Raw genomic sequence first — 12,100 nt, forward strand, 5'->3', positions numbered from 1 at the left:
CCTTTCTTCCTCACTCTGTTCCCGGCTTCGGCGGTCTTGCAGCTCCACAGAGACACTCCTTCACAGGCGCACAGTGCCTGCACAGACAGAGAATCTTCCTCCAGGACCGGGTAGGCTCTGTCAGGCTGTTTTTTTCTTATATCCTAGGCTGAGCCCTCGGGCTTCTCCATATGCACAGACCCAGGGAGTCTCGCACCGGCACCCCCCTCCCCCCCAACTATCATTCATTACATCTGAGCCCTTTGAAAAAGGAGGGGCACACAGGTCAGCCCATGACCTTCTGCCCAGGTTGCTTCCTCCCCCCAGTCAAGCGCTAACAGGACCCCCCGCCGCCCGATAATGAGAGCACACCCCTTCCCCAGAGTGGGCAGTTGCTGTTTCGCAATTGGTATCTGACCAAACCAAGGTATCGCAATCCCTGGTACAGGTCCTAGAGCATCTATTTAACCTTCCAGCCGCAACCAGTGCTCCGATCGTTTCTCACGACAAAGCACATGCACCCAGCATGGCAGATTAAGGATAAGGTCCAAGGAGTGGACACATTCCAGCTCCTCGTCTGGCTTCTCCTCTTTGTCCACATCCTCCAGGATGGTCTCGGTATCCCACTCATCCTCTCCTGACTCAGATATTGATACAGATCAACCCTCCAAGCTCCAGTACATAGTTGACAGCCTCATCTCTGCCGTCAATCAGACCCTTAATTTTTTGCTTCCCTTCTTCCAAAAGCCATAACTTTTTTATTTTTTGGTCAAAATGGCCATTTGAGGGCTTGTTTTTTGCGGGACGAGTTTTTCTTTTGAACAACACCATTTGGTTTTAACATATCGTCTACTGCAAAATTGGAAAAAAATTCAAAGTGACGTAAAACTGCAAAAAAAGTGCAATTCCATAGTCGTTTTTTTGTTTGACTATGGTCACCAAGTGCTAAAACTGATCAGCCGTTATGATTCTCCAGGTCATTATGAGTCCATAGACACCAAACATGTCTAGATTCTTTTTTATCTAGGTGGTGGGAAAAAAAAATTCCAAACTTTGTTTAAAAAAAACCCAAAACAAATTGTGCCGTTTTCTGATAATTGTGGCATCTTTATTTTTCGTGATCTTGGGTTGGGTGAGCGCTTATTTTTTGTGCGACGAGTTGACGTTTTTAATGATACCATTTTGGTGCAGATACAATCTTTTGATCGCCAGCTATTGCATTTTAATTCAATGTCGTGTTGACGAAAAAACGTAATTCTGGTATTTTGACTACTTTTCTCCCCACGCCGTTTAGCAATCAGGTTAATCCTTTTTTTATTGATAGATCAGGCGATTTTGAAAACTGTGATGCTAAATGTGTATGTTTGATTTTTGTTTTTATTTTGAATGGGGCTAAAGGGGGGTGAGCTGAACCTTTATATATTTTTTTTTTATATTTTTAAAAACTTTTTTTTTTTTACTTTTCGCATGCTTCAATAGTCTCCACAGGAGACTAGAAGCTACCATAACCCGATCGGCTCTGCTACATACAGGTGGTGATCAAATGTAGCAGAATTACTCATTTCCTATGAGCGCCGACCTATTGGCCGATGGGCAGATTTCTGGCGCAGTTGCCAGAAGCACATGTTAAATGCCACTGTCAACGTTTGACAGCGGCATTTAACGGGTTAATAGCCACGGGTGAATTGCGATTCCACCCGTGACTTTTCCGGGCACATGTCAGCTGTTCATAACAGCTGACATGTGTCGGGAAAGATGTAAGCTCACCACCGGAGCCGACATCAATAGGAGTCTGTCCGACATCGGCGTAAATTAATGCCCGATGTTGGAAAGGGGTTAAAGAGGATGAGTATCCTCCTCGAGATTACTTTGTCGCACTAGGAATTTGACACAATCTTTGCCAAACAGTGGAAGCACCCTGAAAAGTGCTTCCCTGGTAGGAAGCAGTTGGATGTCTTATATCCTTTCAGATCCAACCTCCTCAGCAGATGGGTAGATTCCCCCGCCGTGGACCCACCAGTCTCACACCTGTGTGCCAACACTGTCCTGTCACTCCCAGATGGTTCCTCAAGGACCCCACCGACAGGCACATCGAAGCCCTTGCCAAGTGTGCCTTTGAGACTGTGGGCGCTTCTGTCCCGACTTTGCCTCCACATGGGTAGCCAAGTCTCTACATGGGCTTATCTCTTTCGACAGGGTGTCTTCTCCGAGGCCTCATCGGACGACCTGGGTGATCTTGCGGACCAGATTGCTCACACAGGAAAATACTTCCTTGATGCTGCCCACTATTTGCTCTCGTTGCTAGCAATATTGTAGCCATGGGCAGAATTCTCTTGCTTCAAAGCCTGGAATGCGGACGCGGCATCAAAGTTGTCTCTTGCCAACCTTTCCTTTCGATCCAAGCTGGATCAGCTCATCTCGGACACCACCAGCGGTAAAAGCACCTCTCTTCCCCAGCCTATGCGTCCTCCACCAGGAGACGTCTTTTAAAATTTCATTCCGTTCAACAGCTTTTCTCTCCCTGGGCCTTCTCTGAACGACACCAGTCTCCTACCCTTAGAGAGAAAAGGAAGCTTCCTTCAAACCCGTCCCTCCATGGTGCCCAAAGGGTCGCCAAGCTGTTAAGATCGCATTGTAATAGATTCTCTTCTGCATGACGTGTATCCACCACCTAGGAATCCTCTCAAGGTCAGTGGCTGTCGTCTTCTATTCCAAGACACATGTAGTTAACGACGCCTTGGTCAGTGAGATCTTTACCACCGGTTACAAAATAGAATTTTCTTCTCTCCTAAGGATCCCAGCCCAATTTCTCTGATTCTTTCAGGCCATCTCCGGGCAGGTGTCATCGTACATCCCCTCTTAGAGCGCTTCTCCAGTTTCTATTCAAACTTCTTCGTGGTCCCAAAGAAGGACAGCTCACTCCGCCCAATCATGAAACTCAAGCTCATAAACTGCTGCGCATCCTTCACTTCAAGTTGGAGTCCCTCTGTTTTAGTGATTGCCTCTATGGAACCCGAGGAATTCCTCTGCTCAGTGGACATCTGGGATGCCTTCCACATTCCGGTTTTCATTGCGTATTAGAGATTTCTTTGCTTCGCGGTCCATGGGTCCCACTACCAGTTCACAGCTCCCCCCATTGGACTGGCCTCAGCACACAGTGTGTTTAGGAAGGTTATGGCAGCCGTCATGGCCATTCTTCGCTCCAAGGGGATAGTAATCATCCCCTACCTACCTCGACGACCTCCTGATCAAGGCCTTGTCCTTCCTAGACTGTTGCGAGTGTCTTCATATCCTTCTTGACACACTGCCCGCTTACACTGGCTTGTCAACACTGCAAAGTCGTCTCTGATCCCGGCTCACCACCTAGTTTCTCCTAGGCATGCTTTTCGATACCGCCCACGCCAGGGTCCTTCTCCCAGAAGAGAAGATCTGAGTGCTCCCCCAGGGTATTCGCTCTCTAAGATACCCATTGCCACACTCTTTTCGACTCTGCATGAGAGTACTGGGCAAGGTGATTGCCGCAATGGAAGCCATCCCTTTCGCACAGGTCCATACTTGTCCTCTTCAACTAGATCTCTTGAACTCTCGGGAAACCTTTCTGTCCATCAACATCCTGGAGCTCAGAGCCGTCTACCTCTCCTTACTCCACTGGTAGGACCTTTTAGCAGACCGCCCAGTTCACATTTAGTCCAACAATGCCACGGCCGTGGCATAAATCAATCATCAGGGCGGGACACGGAGCAAGTCCTTCATGTTTGAGGTCTCACCGATTCTGGCTTAGGTTGAACAGCACGTTCCGGTAATATCCGCAGTGCACATGGACATTTGGGCCAATGACTTCCTAAGTCGTAAGAGCCTTTCCTCAAGCGAGTTGTCCCTCAACTTATCAATGTTCAACCAGATCTAGCAGAGGTGGGGCATCCCAGACACCGATCTGATGGCGTCTCCGATGGATCGCAAGGTTCCTCGTTTCGCAGCCATGTCCCATGACCCCCTGGCAGTCAGATTCGATGCCCTGATCATTCTGTGGTCTCCGTTCTACCTTCAGTACTCTCTTCCACCTCTTCCCCAGATTCCCAGACTCGTCAAGAAGATCAAAGCAGAAGGAGTTAGTCATCCTTTTGGCTCCAGACTGGCCTAGTAGAGCCTGGTATACAGAGTTAGTCAACCTACTCCCATATGTACCCTGGAAACTCCCAGACCTGCTCTCTCAGGGACCTCTCTTCCACCAGAATTCTCAGGCTTTCAATTTAAGCACATGGCTGTTGAAGTCACAGTCCTGAGGGAGACAGGTTTCTTGTCCCAGGTAATACAGACCATGATCCAGGCAAGGAAACTCTCGTCCTCCCACATTTATCATTGGACCTGGAAAGCCTTCTTTCACTGGTGTGGAGACAGTCACACAGCCCCCATGTTTTTTATCCCTCACATCCATCCTGGCCTTCTTACAGGCCTAGAGTCTGGGTTGTCTCTTGGTACCCTCAAGGGTCCGGTCTCCAGTTTCTCAATTCTGTTAATAGAACTTGGCCTTTTGTCTGCAGGTTAAGACCTTCATTCAGGAAGTTGCACACCTAGCGCCTCCATAATCGTCCACCTGTAAGACTTTAAGCTAGTTTTGAGCATTCTTTACAGACCTCCCTTTGAACCCATTTAAGACATCGCTCCCTCCTTTCTTTCTTGGAATGTTGCATTCTTGGTTGCAATCACTTCTATTAGACGGGTCTTTGAATTAGCAGCCCTCTCTTGCCACTCTCCCTTCCTCGTCCTCCACCAGGACAAGGTGGTTCTACGACCAGTTCCTTCATTCCTTTTCAAGGTAGTCTGTCCATTCCATTGTCTTTCCTTCTGCCTGTCCCCTTCCCATCCCCTGGAAAGGTCTCTCCACATCCCCTGGAAAGGTCCGCTACCTGGTCATTCCTTCATACATTCGCAAGATTCTACAGGGTGCATACCTACGCCTTGACTGATGGTAGCCTAGGTAGAATAGTGCTGCAAGCTGAGGTTGTCCCTTGCACTACCTGAATTGGGTATGTTCTTCTGTTCCCTCCTTTGTGACTGCTTTAGAATGTCCTATGGGTACCTATGTCCCCCAATGAAGCGATATTTTGGTGCTCGCCGTAAGTGAGCCTTCATTGGGGGACACAGAATCCTCTTTTGTTTGTGCCTCTATTGGGCCTGAGTGCCTTTGTTGGGGCTGTGTATAGTTATTTTATCGTTGCTTCTCCTACTGCTTAATCGCTAACTGATAAACCTTGTGCTAGTTAGTGGGTGTACCCTGCTGAGGAAGAGACAACTTTTTTCCCTAGTGTCAGCCTCCCTTGAGACATCAGCATACACCCATGTTTACCTGTGCTCCCCAATGAGGGTTCCAATAAAGAGAGGTGCAGTGAGTACCAATAATCAGTCTGTTACTATGTTATATGCTGCAGAAAACGCGCAACAAAAATGCCATGTGTGAACATACCTTTAGGTTCGATTCATAAATCAAGCTAGTTGCAGGTTTTTTTAGGCATATGTACAAAGTAAAAAAAAAAAAGCCCACCAGCATCAGGGGCTTATCTACAGCATTCTGCAATGCTGTAGATAAGCCCCCGATGTATCCTCAAAGATGAGAAAAAGAGGTTAGATTATACTAACCCAGGGGCGTTCCCGCTGCGGTCTGGTCCTATGGGTGTCGCTATCCGGTCCAGCGCCTCCTATCTTCTTACGATGACGTCCTCTTCTTGTCTTCACGCTGCAGTGCAGGCGTACTTTGTCTGCCCTGTTGAGGGCAGAGCAAAGTACTGCAGTGGGCAGGCATCGGGAAAGGTCAGAGAGGCCCGGCGCCTTTGCACTGCAGTACTTTGCTCTGACCTCAACAGGGCAGACAAAGTACGCCTGCGCTGGAGCCGCAGCGTGAAGACAAGAAGAGGACATCATCGTAAGAAGATGGGAGGCACTGGACCGGAACGGGACACCCACCGCAGCGGGACCCCCCTGATGCTGGTGGACTTAGCTCACCTTCGATTTTGGGGGTGACAGGTTCCCTTTAACAAGTGCATCCAATGTGGATGCATGAATTTTGTGGGACTAACGTTAATTAGATTATTTTAACCCTTTAATCTGAGCCAAAGCGCTTTTAAAAATTTTCAACTCTGCATCTTACTTGTTAAAGGTTTTCTCCATTGCCAAGGTTATCGGTTACCTCCATTGCCAAGGTTATTGGTTACCACTGCAGTCTGAGTGGTCGGATTCCTAGGCAACATGTTAAAATGCTCAATTTGGACCAGCGATGCAGCCAACTGTTCATTTTCAGGAGCTCACTGCACTTGGCAAGCAAGAAGCTAGGAAGTTGGGGAGCATTGTTCTCCTGAAAACAGAGGTGTAACTAGGGTTTTGGTTCAGGGGGGCGAAACTTCTGTGTGGGTCCCTAACCAGGAAATCTTAATTACAACTGGGTGGCACACCCTATTAGTGGAACTTCAGCATATGACCGCACTGTTGCTGAAAATAATCTCTATACAAAAACCAACATTGTTATTACCGCCATGTGGTCAGTGGTAAATATGAGTCCTACAGAACATATAAGTGATTACAGCACATGGTGACTTACAGCTGACGTTCTTTCAGATGGAATTCTTCACTTTTCTAAAGCAACCCTCTAGTAATGCCAGGTGCAAGTGCCCACATTTTGCCCACTAGAAACCTAGAAAGTAATAATTCCCTGTGTGCACCTTTGACAGTCACAGTAACCCATGTTCCCCTATAACAATAAGTGCCCACTTTACATTTAATAATGTCCCGAGACTCCCCACTGTACAGCTCTCCTATACACAGCATAATGACCCCTCGCTGTCTAGTACCACCCACACAGTATACTGACCCCTTAGTAGCCACCAAACTCTTTAATGGCTCCAACACTGCATGATGGCCCCCTCACTGTAATCTCCACACTGTATGATGACCCCCTAGATAGATAGCCTCTATATATATATATATATATATATATATATATGTATATGTATGTATATATATATATATATATATATATATATATATATATATATATATATATATATATATATATATATATATATATATATATATATATATATATATATATATATATATATATATATATATACTAATTGTCTAAGGTCCATTTCTGTCTGTCTGTCACGGAAATCCCGGTCGCGGCCGGCTGGGTGTGACCAATCAGCGTCAGGCACAGTCCGGCCGCGAATTGGCTCCTCCCTACTCCCCTCCAGTCAGTGCCCCCTCCATATTCCCCTCCAGTCAGCGCCCACATAGGGTTTTAGCAGTCCGTTAAACGGACTGCGTTATAACGCGGTGTAACGCAGTCCGTTAACGCTGTCATTAACCCTGTAAGAGTGACCAACTTTTTACTATTGATGCTGCCTATGCAGCATCAATAGTAAAAACATATAATGTTAAAAATAATAATAAAAAAAAAAATCATTATATTCTCACCTTCTGGCGTCCGCGGCAGCCTTTCCCGCTCCTCGCGGCGCTCCGGTCCCAAGAATGCATTGCGGCAATGACCCCAGATGACGTAGCGGTCTCGCGAGACCGCTACATCATCACTGGTTATTGCCGCAAGGCATTACTGGGAACGGAGCGTCTCGAGGAGCATCGCTAAAGGCCTGGGCTGGATCCGGGGGCCGCCGGAAGGTGAGTACATAACTATTTTTTATTTTAATTATTTGTTTTATCAAGGATATGGTGCCCATATTGCTATATACTGCGTGGGCTGTGTTATATACTGCGCGGGCTGTTATATACTGCATGGGCTGTGTTATATACTGCGTGGGCTGTGTTATATACTGCGTGGGCTGTGTTATATACTGCGTGGGCTGTGTTATATACTGCGTGGGCTGTGTTATATACTGCGTGGGCTGTGTTATATACTGCGTGGGCTGTGTTATATACTGCGTGGGCTGTGTTATATACTGCGTGGGCTGTGTTATATACTGCGTGGGCTGTGTTATATACTGCGTGGGCTGTGTTATATACTGCGTGGGCTGTGTTATATACCGCGTGGGCTGTGTTATATACCGCGTGGGCTGTGTTATATACCGCGTGGGCTGTGTTATATACCGCGTGGGCTGTGTTATATACCGCGTGGGCTGTGTTATATACCGCGTGGGCTGTTATATACCGCGTGGGCTGTGTTATATACCGCGTGGGCTGTTATATACCGCGTGGGCTGTTATATACCGCGTGGGCTGTGTTATATACCGCGTGGGCTGTGTTATATACCGCGTGGGCTGTTATATACCGCGTGGGCTGTTATATACCGCGTGGGCTGTGCTATATACCGCGTGGGCTGTGCAATATACCGCGTGGGCTGTGCAATATACCGCGTGGGCTGTGCTATATGCTACGTGGGCTGTGAGACTCTTTCGCCCGGGGCCCTCAAAAACCTGGCGCTCTCCCTGGCTTCACTGATTGGTCGCGCCCGGCCGGCCGCAAACAGTTAGCGACAGACGCAGTCCGGTCGCGAATTGGCGCGGGATTTAAACCACGCTTCGCTAATTGGTCGCGCCCGGCAGGCCGAATCCTGTGTATTCATTGCATTATTATGAAATCTCATAAATAAACTACATACATATTCTAGAATACCCGATGCGTTAGAATTGGGCCACCATCTAGTATAGTATAATAGTATAATGCACTAGATAGTTCTCAATATACCTAGTTTAATGCACTCCCCATAGGCAGACTCATAGGGTATAATGAACCCCTCATAGGCAGACTCTATGGGGGGGGTGCATTATAGCCTATAGGCGGACTCTATAGTATTCTTCACTCCCCATAGGCAGATTCTATATACACCCCCCATAGGCAGACTCTATATTATATACTGCACCCCATTAGGCAGACTCTATTTAGTATAATGCATTTCCATAGCCAGACTCTATATTGTATAATGCACTCCCCACAGGCAGACTCTATAGTATAATGCACCCCCCCAGACAGACTCTATAGTATAATGTACCCCCCATAGGCAGACTCTATAGTATAATGCACCCCCCATAGGCAAACTTTATAGTATAATGCAGCCCCATAAAAACAATATATACTCCCCTCTCTTCCTCCTGGTTCCTCCGCTGCTCCGAGCGCACGCACATCTCCGGAGAGCGGGCGCCAAGTAGTGACGTCATCGTGACCCCTGTCAGTGCTGACGTTAGTGATTTCAGACACTGAGAGGGGATGATTGGAGAGGGAGCGTAACGCTCCTTCTCTCATCAATGCGGTCAGCTGTATCGGCATCCAGCCGATACAGTTGAACCTGCGATGATGGGCGGGGGGGGGGCACATTACTGGCACCTCTGCCCCCCCACCTGCTCAGGGGCCACATAGCGGCCGGGAGGCAGAGCAGGGAGATTGTGTCTCCCTGCTCTGCCGCAATGTAACAGTATCAGCGCGCTATGCACGCAGATATAGTAGCATAGCTCTGGTTGAGCCCCCTCAGAGCGCGGGGCCCCCTCTGCCCCCCTGTTCTGTCATGTCAGATTAGTTTAGATCATTTCTGCTTCCTATTTAGTCCCGAGATTGTCTTGTATTTTTTGGCACTTATAACTGTGTAATTCATCTGCAGAGAGTTAACAATAACTCTTGTTCAAAAATTACAGCCACCTCACATACATGTTTGCTGGATTTAATGGGCTTTTTGGTATAAATTTCATGCCAAAAATCCTCAACAAAGTTAAGAACATGCATGTTATTGCGGCGTCCCAGGGTCTTGGTCGTCGCAGTGGTATTGCTTTCCTCCAGGGGAGAGTGATGCTACGTTTGGAGGCAAGAAAGGATAACTGCATCCAGGTATCACAAACATGCAACACATTCACACTTCAGGCCACCAGGAGGAGCTTCTGCTCCTATTTATTAGGTCACTCCCCATATATATATAACTGGTAGTCTGTAGGGAGAGTTAGTTGGTTCCTGACAGAGCTCCAGACAGGAGTTCTGTAGAAGAAAGTTCCAGACAGTAGTCTGAGGAGGACAAGAGGGTCAACGGAGCTGTGCATGCCTTCAGAGCTGCAGCTCCCAGAAAGAGACTTTGAAAGGCAGAATTGTATTGCAGTGAGCGTGAAGGAAGTCGAAGCAAAGGAGAGGATACCAGAAGGGGACCAGCCCCGAACAGGCTGCCTCCTTCTGAGGCGCAGAATCCCGGTAGCCGGAACACCGAGGGAGTAAGGACCTCTAAGCTTTATTTCAGAGACCGGCAGGACAGCTAATTGCAAGTTACCTGTCCGCACTTACACCCAGGAGGCACGGTGACACCCACAGAGCCGGGTTATCTAAGAGACCCTATAAACAGGCTCAAGTCACCAGTCATACGGGTTTTGTCCTATCCTATACGGGGGACAGAGAGAGAAACACCACATCTGTGAGACCCTTATGTGAAGCCATAGGCAGTAAGGGACTACACCACTGCAGCGCAAGGGAAGGCTACTGATTTCCACCTGGACAAGGGGATTCTGGACTTGCCTCCAAACCGGCCGGACTCTGCCTGCCCTGTCATCTGGTGCTCTGGACTGTGGATGCTGAAGTCTTCAGTAAAAGGTAAAGAGACTGCAACCTTGTGTCCTCATTCTTCTTTGCGCCTTTCACCATACCACCATTTACACACCGGGAAGCCCTGGGGATTTACTTCACCTGTGGGAATGTATATCTAGCTGCCATAACATCACCCCAGCGGACCCCTTAAAGCAGCGTCGGTCACCCTGACCGAATACCACAGGTGGCGTCACAAAAATAAACTCTCCCTTTAAAGACCTTTCCCTTTTATACGGACGTCCCAGGGCCAAGGAGCGGGTCAGCCACTGTGACATCCCCCTGTGAACCGCAGGACCCGGTACTGAGTTCCCCACGGCCCCCTGGGGGCGCTCCATTATAAAGAGAAAACTTTGATAATCCACTGCATGATTCCGCTTCAGATTTTCATCTGTCTGTCACATCTGTTTTGCTGCAGAATCTAGCCCTTGTCTGCAAAGGCTGTTTCTCTGTCGCTTCATTGGGGAAGGACACCTACTTCAGGGGTATATGGGAGCCATATTTAAAGTTTAAAGCATGTAATGCAAAAAATGACTTTTAAGGGTATGCGCACCCGTTGAGTATTTGTTGTAGATTTTTCTGCACCAAAAACCAAAGTGTTGGCAGGAAAAACACTGTGTAAAATGCATGCATTCTTGTGTTTTTTTTCCATTCATTTGAAAGGGTGAAAAACACTGCAAAAGCACTGAATAAATTGGTATGCTGCAGATTTGGGAAAAAATGCTTTTGTCCAAATTCACAAGGAAAAAATAAGCAGCAAGGACATGTGATTTCAAAAACTTAATTAACTTTGCGGATACTGTAAACTGCAGTGTTTTTTTTACCCTTGAAAAACGTGGCAAAAACTGCAGCATGTGTACAAGCACCAACAGGTTCTATTGAAATAGTGGTTCATGGCACCTATTCCTTTACATGCATCACATAGCATTATTGTCAATGCCTTTTAATGTTTAGTAAACCCGCTTTCTGGCTTAATGTATATTTATTTATTTATGCATTATTTATTCATACTTTTTCGCAATAAAAACTTGTTTCTGACACCTTTCTTCTTTTAAAGGGAACCGGTCAGCAAGATTGTGCACAGTAACCTACACACACTGATTAAAGTGATACCTTAGTTGAGGAAATCCGTCTTATGGTTGTTCTTTAATCTTTATTTTCAGTTTTCTGTCAATGAGATTCTCGTGCCCTAAGGTGGGGCTGGTGGATGTGGATGTGGATGTGGTGCAGACTGGTGACAGGTCACTGATCCCTCAGTGACCTGCCCCCTAATTTGCATAATGAATATCTGTATATACTTTAAAAAAAAAAAAAAAAAACTTCTGCAAGCAGGTGCTGGCCATGACACCTGCTCTGCAGCAAAATCGCATTTTTTGTGTACCAATAATACAGTATATATTTTTTCCAGGTTACTCCGCTGAAGGGGGGAAAAAAAATCAGTTTGAAAATGGCGCCTGCACAGTAGCTGCTATTGGTGCCTGCCACTGATCCAATAGCTGCTATTGTGCATGCGCCGGCGGCTCCATCTTACTGGAGAAGTAGAAAAAAAATTCCTCCTCCA

The 12,100-nt window shown here is 47.1% G+C and overlaps 1 protein-coding gene across 2 annotated transcripts in view; it reads left to right on the forward strand.

Moving 5' to 3' along the window:
- Positions 1 to 12,100, forward strand: part of EP400 (E1A binding protein p400) — a 306,993-nt gene that overhangs the window by 274,103 nt on the left and 20,790 nt on the right. The window lies entirely within an intron of this gene.

Source organism: Ranitomeya variabilis, chromosome 1, assembly GCF_051348905.1.
Source record: "Ranitomeya variabilis isolate aRanVar5 chromosome 1, aRanVar5.hap1, whole genome shotgun sequence".
NCBI classification, from domain to species: Eukaryota; Metazoa; Chordata; class Amphibia; order Anura; family Dendrobatidae; genus Ranitomeya; species Ranitomeya variabilis.